We start from the raw sequence: 11,908 nt of genomic DNA, 5'->3' as shown, positions 1-11,908 counted from the left end.
GACGTCTAAAATGAAAACGGTAACTGGGTGGGGTCCTGATAAAATGTCTCTGGTAAAGGGATACACTCCTCTTCTATCGGAGGAAGTGGATTGACCAGTCGATGTATGCGTCTCTCCGGGTCGGGCCTCAGTGGTCTGCCGATGGCAATCCGAGGATTCAGATCAGTGAGATTCTGGAGATAATCCATCACTCGTTGGTTCAAATGCTCTTGAGCGATGATGTACTGGATAAGTTTGGCCAGAACTGGGTCTCTCTCAATACGCCCACCGGGAAAAGACGTTACTTCTCCGGGTGCTGCACGGCTCGGAAAGTAATAATATCCTCGTTCGCGGGCATAGGGTACTGCGGATCGAAGACGAGCAATCGCTTCTTTCGCAGCAGCTTCTATGGCCAGGTGTGGGGTTGGCATAGATTTCCCCACGAAGGAAACTTCTGTTGGATCTTGGTTGGGGTCTACAGGAGGAATGTGTACTGCTGCCCAATATTCCGAGGTGGATGGGGTGATTCTAGATTTGAACAGCTCGTACTGGGGTGGCTGGGTAGAACCCATGGTACTGCGGGTAAAATCCCACAATACTTTGACAAAGCTACCTGGGGTTGCATCTGGGGTTCTCAGATGAATGCTGGGGCTCGGCATGACAGGAAAAGTTGTGAGTGTGGTGCACAAGGTGAGGGTTGCTGGGTAAGGTCACAAGGTGGCCTTTATACAGCAATGGAGCCGGATTCGTTTTACCGTGGTGAAAGGTAATAAATTTGCCAGCTTAGCTCCAAAGGTCAGGTCAGTGTCAGAGATACACATATCTCATAAAGAGACGTGTTACTGTGGTTGTCGTCGGGTTGGTTTTGGTAGTTGTGCCCGGAAAAATATGCAACTATGCGCTGACCAAAAATGCAAGGCTACTATTAAAACAGAGGCACAACGACAGGCTGCGTTAATATACACGGTCGCACGATTACAACGCGAGGATACACTGAGACTCGGTACTACTCGTACGGCTTAGTCTACCTCGTTTATGTCTAAACGGGCGTGCCTGGTGGATGTCGAGGCTTCTCCACGTGTCTCACTGCCGGGATTAGTCGGAGATGGCGGAGGAACGACAGGGTCGGGGTAGCGATGATGACCATCGCGGGGATTGTTAGCCACAATCCCGTTGGAGTGTGTTCCCAAAAGGCGACGAAGCACTTCTGGGGTCATCAAAGCATCTCGGTTGGTGGCTGGAGCTGATCTCGGGGTCTCGATCGGTTGTCCAAACAGTACGACTAGGTTGTCGGCGTTGGGCTCGTTTTCTTCTCTCACCGGGGCTCGACGAACCAGCTCTCCACGAGCTGCAATTAAATCAATAGTGATTTGATCGCACAGTTCCTCTAGTGCACTTACATAGCGCACCAGGTGCAACAATGCAGGATCTGTCTCGTGATCTCCGTTGGCAACTTGGGGTGGTCTACCATACCCTTCACGTCTGGGGTAGTAGTGGAACGAGCAACAGTTAACTCTGGGCGACAAGTGCCTGAGATGAACTATAGCCTCTCGAGCAGCTAGTTGTATGGCTTGTGGCTCAAAGGAAGTTGTTCTTCCGGTGAACCTATAGGGGCGTTCGGGTGCTAGACCCCTACCGTAGATGTGCACAGTGGCCCAGAATTGGTGGTCTTCACCGCTCATGGGTCCTTGGTACACAACAAATTCTGGTGGCTCTTCTAACGCATAGGCACGACGGGTGAGGTTTGCGAGGATGGTCACAAAACCTCCAAGGTTGGTTGATGTGGTCTCGTTGTGCACTATGGGTCCAGGCATTGTGGCTCGGTTTGGGGTAGCGGCTGTGCTGTGCTGGGTTGAGACTAGCATGCCCTTTTTATAGGAAAAAGGGGACGGAGTCTTCTTCCGCACGCTTGCGAATGAGGCGCCTTGGGTGCTGGTCACTGGTGTGCGATCGACGGGCTAGGCTGATAGGTTGGGCACCGACTGCCAAAAGTGTCGGGATTACTGTGTGGCTATCTTGCACGAGAAGCTTGGCTGGGGTTTGGCTAAGGTCTAGTGGGTTGGTTTGCCTAAGTTTTTCGACCTGGCTAAGATAGGATTAGCCAATGGTCAGCCTGGCTCTGATACCAAGTCTGTCACGACCGGTTTTCCGGGTAATAAATTTCCAGAAAAGACCGTCGTGCTCATCAGCCCCAGGATTACTGTTAGCTGATGAGGCTCCAACTTGATACAGAAATTCCAAGCAGAAAACAAAATATGTAGCACAAAGCCATTCTGGCCTGTGAGTACAACAAATGGTTTCTAGTGGTTGATGGCGGAAGCGGTGTGTGGATCATCAGTGTCTATGGGACTCCAATTCCCACAGGAACAGCTGACCATGTTAACTCCTATCTTCGCGAGGCTGCTATCTCCATTGTGTGGGTTCCAGGGCTGGCATCGCGTCGCTCCTCTCCGTGCAAGAAAATCTGGCCAAGACAATAGCCAGGGACAAGCCAGTGAGTACTTTGAATGTACTCGCAAACATTATGAACACAGGTATAATATAACAATGATGTGCTGAAAATATTTTATGCTCATGACGTCAGTCACAAAAGATAAATGACACTCTGATGCGTGCAAGCAAGTTATTTATAAAAATGCAATAACATGGTAGTATTAAAATTTATGAAACAAACAACAAGCAATGCCATAGTCGGGCGTCTGAGCGACACCACATAAAGGGATTTAAAAGAAATGCCACAGTCGGGCGTCTGAGCGACACCACATAAAGGGCTTTAAAAGAAATGCCACAGTCGGGCGTCTGAGCGACACCACATAAAGGGCTTTAAAAGAAATGCCACAGTCGGGCATCTGAGCGACACCACATAAAGGGCTTTAAAAGAAATGCCACAGTCGGGCGTCTGAGCGACACCACACAAAGGGCTTTAAAATAAACAATCATAGTGAATATCCCGGAGGTAGAACCATCCCAGAGATACTCGATAATGACAATAATATCACGGGTTAGTCAACAATAATAATAATCATAGTTCTCACAAGTCACAAGTAGTAATTCCATTTTTGGTTAACAGTTTCACCTCCGAAGACCGACACTAAGACCGACACCTGACCCATCCCAGACTGCAATCCTTAACCATGGACACGGCTATTCGAATAGGTTTATTCTCTGCAGAGGGTGTACTCTTTACCCACGAGTAACGGATTTCTTTAGTCCATCGGGACTAATTCCGTCTACGGTCTTTTTGTTGAAAACACACCTAACTTGCACACACCAGCTTAACTCACACGTGTCTGGAATCACCCACGACACCTGTCAAGTAAACTCTACGTGGGGAGGCTACAACCTCGCGTAGCATGGGATCAAATTTATATCGCGCGCTCTAAGGGGTGGCCTCCCCTCTCGGTCCCAACCGGAAACACCCATGCCCTCGGACCAGGTGGCCTGCCTACCAGCTACAACCGGTATCTTCCACCATGGCCTCTCTGTACGGTGTGTGCTAGAAAGAGGTTGACAACTTACTGAACCGTAGTCTACTTGCCGTAGAGACGAGTGGTAGTACGAAGCAAGTATGGGGGTTACTGGCACAAGACTCGATCTACGGTCGACTCAGGAGGTTTAAGTATTCCCTGCATGATTAGCATGACGAATATATTTCAACCAACAGAGTCACCGCTCATATCACCTTGCCATGCCATACCAGACATAACCGTCCCGACGGAGACCGGCGACAAACTCATGCCTACCCAAGGCAGAGGTTTTCCCGGGTTCCTGCCGGTATGCATGCAAGGCACATGAGGGTGATTATCATCACAAGTGTGTCCATTTCCAACAGCATGGAAATAAATAGCATGCACCCATGCATATGATCATATCACATGAAATAACAAGTTTCTCCAAAGTGAGGTGATGTTATGAACGTGTCATCTAACACACAAAAATATTATGCCGGGGTTCAGAATGCTTGCCTTCAATGTGTGGAAAGGCAGGGTGCACTCCAAAACTTGAAACATTTCTCCTCTCTTCAAAAATCCTATTTTAGCAATATAAAAGAATTAACACACAAGATAAAAACAGCACCAAAAGTTGTTCTGAAATTTTTTCAAATAAATCTTAAAATAAACTAGGTGAAATTTGAGAGAGGTAGGAAAAAGAATCAATTCATTTGGAGTTATATTTAAAAAGTTATAGACAGTCAAAGCTGTGGTCAAAATCTGTTTTTAATAAAATCAGGAAAAGGAAAACGTTTCAAACGAGGTTACGCTTTTGGTGCAGAGAAAATGTATTTGCGCCCTTTTCGCCTCCACTTAACCACGTGGACCGGCGCTGGGTCTCTGACGGTGGGCCCGCCTGGCCCACTGGTCAGGTTTGACCAGTCGCCCGCGTCATCTCCCTCCTCTGCCCGAGTGGAGCGGGGCTCCGTCGATCATCGCCGGCGAACGGTGGCTCCGTTCGGAAAGCTGAGGCCACCAGCGGATTCAGGGGGCCGAGGTGGTCACTCCGGTAGTCGTAGGGTCGTCGGAGGTGGAGGAAATCGCCGGCGGCGAGCTCCGCGGCGGAGGGAAGCTTCGGTGGTAAAGTGGTTTTGAGGCGGCGGTGGTTCCCAATCAAAATCGAGTAGGGGGGAGGGTTCACGGGAGGATGAGGAGGTTTCTGGCGAAGAGAACGGGGAGGGGGAGGCTTTGGAGGCACCGGCAGGGCCTGGGCAGTGGCGGCGGCTGCAGTCGCCGGAGATGAGGAAGGAGGCCTCCCCGGGTCGATTGCCTGCCAAAGGGGGTCCTTGGGAGGTGGCTTGGGACTGCCTGCGTGCGGAGATGAGCTCGGGGCTCCTCATATAGGCGAGTCGAGGCGGTTCAGCGGCGGCCGCGGATGAGCTCGTCGGCGACCGTCTTTCTGTAGCTGCAGGGCATCGTGGCGGCGACGAGCGCTAGTGGACATGGCTGCGGATGAGCTCGCGCTGCTCCAGGGGCCAGGTGGCGAGCGGGAGGGGCTTGGGCGGCGCTGCCCGTGGCTGGAGCCACTGCGGACGCCGGTGTGCCGCCAAGAATGCCCTGGCAGCGGCGCTGTAGCGTGCCAGGGTGGCTTGGCGCGATGCTGCGAGTCGGGGAGTGTGTGGCGAGGTGCTGCCGTGTGGGCCAAAGCCAGGGGGCCAGCGTGTCGGCTCGGGCGCGCATCGTGCAATACGCGCGCTCTGGGCGCGTCCAGTGCACGCACGGGAGATGCTCGACACAATGTCGCGGCATGCTACAGGTCGCAGGTGAGGTTGGGGTTTCCAGATCGAGGTTAGGAGCAACTGGGAGTCTAGTGGACATGCTAGTTTGATCAGAGGTGCAAGCTCACAGTGCAATGCCAAAACTCATGTCAAAACTGGTCATGCCTACAGGGTGCTCGATAGAATGCCACATGCACCTAGGCATCTCTTGGGGTAGCCAAAACTTCCAGGTTGGGGTCTCTTTAGATGTACAAGAGGGTGGTGAGGTTAGTTCGCGAAAAGTAGAAACTTGTTAGTGCAAGTTTAGCAGAATTTCAATTCTGGACAGGAAATAAATGACATTATTTCATGAACCAAAAATGATCCAAAGGGTGCATGCTCCTAGACTTAAGGGTCTAACATGGAGGACTACAAGTAGGAGAAAGAATCAAGGGTTAAAGAGCAAGCAAAAATATGGTTGCTGTACAAATCATCTAGTTGGTCCAGAATGAAGATGAGGTTGATTCACTCAAATTTTTTCAAAGAACATAAATAGGTTTTTGCACAAAGTGGAATAATATGCTCCTACTGACCTCCCCTAATTTTGGTAGAAGTTTTAAAGAAATATTTAAATAGGTTGTAGTGTAAAATTGCCCACTGGACCAGATTTGAAAACTTGGTGTAGAACTCAAAATATCCAATGAATGAAATATATTATTGCACAAAAGTGATTTAGAGACATCACATGATATCTCCAAATTTTGGTGAAATTTTTAGTTAAATATATCAAATGGTTGTAGTTCAAAAAGAGCTCCAAAATTTAAAACAAGTCATTTAATGAATAAAGCTCAGGGTGAAATAATTTTATAAATAAATCTCCTGATTGAGAGATGTTTTTTTTGAGAGGGAAAATAAGTCCAATATATTTTGGAAGGATCCACTTGGGAAAATTTTCTTAATATTAAAAGATAAGTTTTGAAATCAACAGAGATATACTTGCATGCACAAAATTTAAACTCTTGGCAAAATTTTAATAACTAAAACCTGGTTAAATTTTTTGGGGTGTTACATTTTCCCACCTCTGTGAGGGCTTCGTCGGGGTGTTTCCTAGCATGGTGCTTTTCCGCCACTACTTCTCCCCCGCATCCAACCCGGGGGCGCCCTTTCTGGAAGCCTCGAATGGATCCCGAGGGCCCAGGGGAAAGGCTCATACCTAGAGGGTGCTGTGAAGGAGAAGTGGGAGGAGTGGCGGGGCCGGTGGTGCTAGATCGTGGAGGAGAACCCACCGGAGTTCTGCCGGGGCATTCGTTAGGAGCCGCCGACCCGTGGCGTGGACTGGAGCGACCTCAACACCGATGACAAGAAGTTTTCGATCGCCACCACCAGGATTCGCCACCTCACCGAGGCCGGGCTCACCCTTGAGATGATTGCGCATTTCATCCACCGCCGAATTGCTCCACTGCACAAGAAGGGGAGGACGGCCTGGGATTTCAGGAATGCGGCCGACATCATGAGGCTCCGCACCGGCCTGAAGGACAACCTCACGGTGATGGGGCACTCCAGGTATTGCCAGAGGCTCTTCCAGATGTACGTGTTCGCCGACGGCAGGGTGGAGAGGACCGGCAAGGCCACGAAGTCCGGCAAGGCCATCAAGGGGCCCTTGTTTGGGCTGTCGTCGGGAGTGGTCCCGCTGAGCAACAACTCCCAGCAGGCCGACATCCTCGCCATGATGCCGGTCTTCAACGCACACGGTCTTGACCCAGCCTGGGCCGAGCCCTCGGCACGTGAGGTGGAGGAGTTCTTCGATAACTTAGTCGGATAACTCGATCATGACGAGCCGTTGCACATCTAGGACACCACCCAGAAGGACCTGAACTACATCACCGCCAGAGTGGCAGAGGCGGAGCTTGCCAGCGCGGCCGGCGATGCCGGCGGCATGGAGAACGAGGCCGCCGTGGCCGCAGAAGAGAAGGAGCTCACTCAGTGGGTGAAGTCTACCAGGGAGGCGGGCGGCATTAGCACCGAGGCCCCCCCTGTCGAGGATGTGGTCGAGGAATCGTCCGAGGAGGAGGCCGAGGTCGACGACCCCTCGGCTATGAAGAAAAGATGTGTCTTCCGTCGGGCCAGCTCTGGCAAGCCGGCCCAGTCCGGCAGGCCGAGCCGCGGCAAGGGGTTCAGGGGGAAACCGCACGCGTGACGAGGGTCGCGGCGGCGAAGAAGAAGGTTGCGGTGGCAAAGAAGAAGGCGACCGTCTCTTATTCACCCAAACGCTACCGGACTCCATCGCCTTCCCCTCCTCCCGCAAATGTTGGCACGGAGGTTGCCTTCAACTTTTCGTCCCTCAGCCCGAGGAGGAAGAGGAAGGTAGCAGAAGATGAGGTGGAGGACGAGTAAGCATTCTGCCCCTCGCCGTTTCCATCCTCTCCAATCGTGCCGCCTTCCTTGATTCGTTTTTGTCTTCGCAGGGAAGTGGAGACGCTGGCCCAGTGGGCAGCGAAGAGGGCTAAGGCCTCGACGGGCAGCCAGCCCCTGGCGGGTACCTCAAAGGTGCCGCTGGTGGTAGAGAGCAGCCTGGACAGCAGCCTGCGGCACAGCCCCTGGCTTAGCCCCCAGCGTGCATTCACCACCTACTCCCCATCAACGTGTGCTGTGGTGTGACTTTTTGGTACTGACCTTGTCGTGGCTGCAGGAGGAGGGCAGCAGCAGGAGGAGCCACCAAGGGCCACCCCCACCATGCCGCTCCCATAGACCACACCGCCCCGAGGGGTGTCCCCGGCAAGGGCGCCAGACACCAAGCCCATGTGCACGGAGGAGGAAGTAGACTTGGGCACTGGTGGCCCTATCCCGGCAACATATGTTGGCGGGGAGGGGGCATTTCTTCTCAGCCCAGCACGGGTGAGTCACCTATTTTTCCTTACTCTTCTTTTTTCTTGAATCTTGATCTTGGCCCTGCCTCATTTTCTCTTTTGGCATCCAGACCCCCCCCCCCCGGCGGACCAGGAGGACACCAAGACCATCATCACGAAGGTCATCGCGGACGCCATGGCCGAGGCCGACAAGGTCGCCGCCGAGGAGGCCGCCGAGACCACGGCCGAGGATGCCACCAAGGGGCTTGCCGGAGAGACCGGCGAGGCTACCGCCAAGGAGGCCGGCAAGGCCGCTGCCGAGGAGGAGGTGGTTGACGACCAACCCTCCTCGCCCGCTGCCTCCGGCTCAGGCAAATATCTGAAGGTGGGCGATAACTTGTTCGTCCACCTCCCACGGACGGCGAGCACTAGGGCGCCGGCCGAGGGGGAGGTGTTCGATGATGAAGTGCTCGCCGCCGCCGGGCTCGAGGTCGTCGAGGAACCGAGCGCCAGTGGCGGTGGCACCCAGGAGGAGCAGCTTCTTCGGGCCATGGGTGCCAGCTTCTGGAAGCTGCAGGCGCTCCATCGCGCCCGTCTGGACAAGGCGAAGTCCAAGGAGGCGGTGGCGGGCAAGGCGGAGGCACACCTCGTGAAGTGTGCCGCCCAGGCGCAGGCCTGGTTTCGCCAGGCCCACAAGGAGCTGAAGACGGCCCAAGGCTAGCTGATGGAGCACAAGATGGAGCTTCTCTTGAAGCAGGCCGACATCAAGAAAGGCCAGGAGGCGGTGAGGGAAGAGGCCTCCAAGGCCGAGGCCGCCCGGTCCCAGCGCTAGGCCGAGCTGGACTCTCAGGAGGAGAAGCTCATCGCCCGTGAGGCGGCGCTTGCCGCCACACTCCACGGCAAGGACGAGGAGGTCGAGAATCTTGCCGCGGCGTGGACCCGGGAGCTGGAGCAGAAGCACAAGGAAGCGCTCGATGCCCAAGATCTGGCCCATGGCGACAAGGTGAAGTAGCTAGAGGTGGAGCGGGATGGCCTGAAGAACAGGACCGGGGACCTGGCGAAGGAGAGTGATATGGCCAACTGCGCCTTGACGATGGCGCATGAGGACATCCTCGCCAATGCCGAGCAGCTCTCCCACGCCAACGACTCCATCAAGGACCTGAAGCTGAAGCTGGAGGGTCTCGAGAAGACGCTTTTGGAGGCCAAAGCCTGGGAGGAGGCCCTGACCAAGGGCCTGGAGACGGAGAAGCACCTGCGGAAGGACAATGCCGCCACTTACGAGGATTTCGTGAAGGGCGAGAACCTTTGGATCAGCCGCCTTGTCGACGTCGCCAACAGGACCACTGAGAGGCTGGCTGACATGGGGATGCTAGACGTGAGGTACACCCCGGAGCCGAACATCAGCCCCAACACCAGGCTGAACCTGTTCTTCGAGGGCGTCCTTGGAGCCCTGGGGCGATTTAACTCCAACTGGGCGAGCTCCCTAGCCAGCGAGGCCCAGATTCTTTGTCGGGGCACCATGACCAAGGTCCTCACCAAGCTGGCATACTGGAACCCCAACCTTGACTTTGATGCCGCGCTGGATAGCTTGCCGGATGACATAGACCTCATGGTGCTCGGGGAGCATATCGAGCCCATCATCAGCCGCGTTGGCGGAATTCACAGGGTAGAGGGCCAGCGCCGGGATTAGGCACACCGTTTCTTATCGCCGCTGCAGGTTCATTACCAAGACAATGTTTATCCTTAGTTAGAACCGCAGCAACAATTGATGTAATATAACTCTGCAGTGTTTTAAAACGATGCACATTATCTCAATGTTCAACCCCTCCTTGTATGTCCACCCTACGCCAATTGGGCAGGCTTGCCGGCGCGCAAACCCAAACCTCAACGCTTTGAAGGACGGATCTTTTAGCGGCCGGCGGGGTGTGCTTGCTGCCGTGCGAACCACCTTGCCGTTCTCAGCGCGGCCGCTCGAACTGTCGAGCGGACTCAAGACAGAGCGAGAGCGTTGCCAATAGCAGAAGGCCACCCTGGCATTCTCGACGCAGCCGCTCGATCTGTTGAGCGGACTCGAAACAGACCAAGGGTGTTGCCAATAATGGAAGGGACCCACTGCGTGCAGGTTTCTTATACAAAGGAAAGATCTCCGATGAGGATAAACTTATATAAAAAGGAATTACTCAGAGTTTTTGCATGACTTAGCTTTCTTGTCATCGCGTGAACGCTTGCTGTATCCGCTGACGGTGCTGCTCGCTTGGTCGCCTTCTTCCTTGGAAGCCATGGCGACAGAAAAACTACTGGACTAACGTCCGGACCAGATTCTCACAACTGCGGCCCCCTACCTGGCGCGCCAAAGATGTCGGGGGAAACGACACCTATGGGATCACGGGAATCCCTACTACGGTTGCGGGGCGCGGGGTCATGAGAAGAGCGGGATCAGCAATCAGCACAAGCACTCGGGTCGTTTACCCAGGTTCAGGCCATGAGGATGCGTAATACCCTAGTCCTACTTTGGTGTGTATATATGTGTTCTTGGAGTTCTTGAGCTAGCTACGATGAGTGTAACTTGTCCAAGGGTCCGAATCCCTCTCCTGGATGCCTCGGGCCTCCTTTTATAGTAAAGGGGATCACCACAGTGGCACATAGGAGGTGGCATCGGTGTACAGTGGCTAAGTTTATCGCTTAGCCATTATGGGACAAGACGGATTAAATGCGCCTCTAAGGTGTCTCCTCGCTTTACCGCCGCCTCGCCCTGCTTCGACACGCGCCCGGGCCAGCGAGGTGATCAACGCCATGTAGGCTGGCAGGCTGCTGAGGTAGCATGGTGGTAGGGCCTTCACGAAGATTTGCATGCCACCACGCAGGCATGTGCTGAGTTGGCCTGGAAGCCTCACGTCGACACGCAGGTGCCTGCCTAGCTGGTGGGCTAGCAGCTGCATGGGAGCGACGGTGGAAACTTGGCGGGTGTGGGCCTGGCTATGGCCCCGCGGATGTCCTCGGCAAGGGCCTTGTCGGGGCCCTGGCAAGGGTCTTGCCGTGGCGTCGTGGTCGTCCCCGGCAAGGATCTTGCCGGAGGTCTTGTGGGTTTCCTCGGCAAGGATCTCGCCGAGGTTTGTCGTCTTCTAATCCTCATCTGACTTGGAGTATTCATGATCTTCATAAAGATCTACATCCATTATGGAGGCGCCTCCCGAGCCTTGGTCCCAACATGGTTGGTGGTGTTGGAAAACCTAGGGCTCAAGGGTGGCGCGCTCTGTTGGCGTCGGGCAAGTTGCCCCGGCAAGGTTCTTGCCGTGGCTGCGAAGGCTGCCCCGGCAAAGGTCTTGCCGGGGGAGTCCACCTTGCCCTCTTGTTCTTTGTGTTTCTGTCTTGGCGTTGCTTTGATCGCCTTGTGGCCTTGGCTATCCTCACCTGCCCTGCTTAGTGTGGTCGTGGTGTGGCTCCGACTACCCGTGCACAGGTAAAGGGGTATAGAGTAGAACCCCAACTTCTGTACACCGATAGGTACGAGTGGAGTGAGCTGACATGAGGTGGGTGGGAGTGAGGAGGAAGAAGAGCACCCAGGTTTTTTTGGGGGGCGGTGTGCTGGGTGTGGGTAGCGCATCTCATTAACTAAATATATGGGCTTTTAAATTGATTTTACTATTTACTAGGGTGAATGGGCTGTTTTGTCTTGGGCCCAGACAAACAATTACTACTAGTACAGTGGAGACACTCTACAGCTACCCAGAAAAAAATTACTACTAGTACAGTGGATACACTACCGCTTCTGGCTCCTCCTAGGTCATCGAAACGTCTCCCTTTACTGAATGTCGTTATACTTTTGTTCACCGGCATGTGGGCCATGCAGCGTGCGGGCCCAAATGCCATCCACCAAATTAGATGGCAGTATGCA

This window comes from Triticum dicoccoides, chromosome 1B, assembly GCF_002162155.2.
Source record: "Triticum dicoccoides isolate Atlit2015 ecotype Zavitan chromosome 1B, WEW_v2.0, whole genome shotgun sequence".
In the NCBI taxonomy this organism is placed as follows: domain Eukaryota; kingdom Viridiplantae; phylum Streptophyta; class Magnoliopsida; order Poales; family Poaceae; genus Triticum; species Triticum dicoccoides.
The sequence above is the reverse complement of the archived record's forward strand: the minus strand, read 5'-3'. Positions refer to the sequence as shown.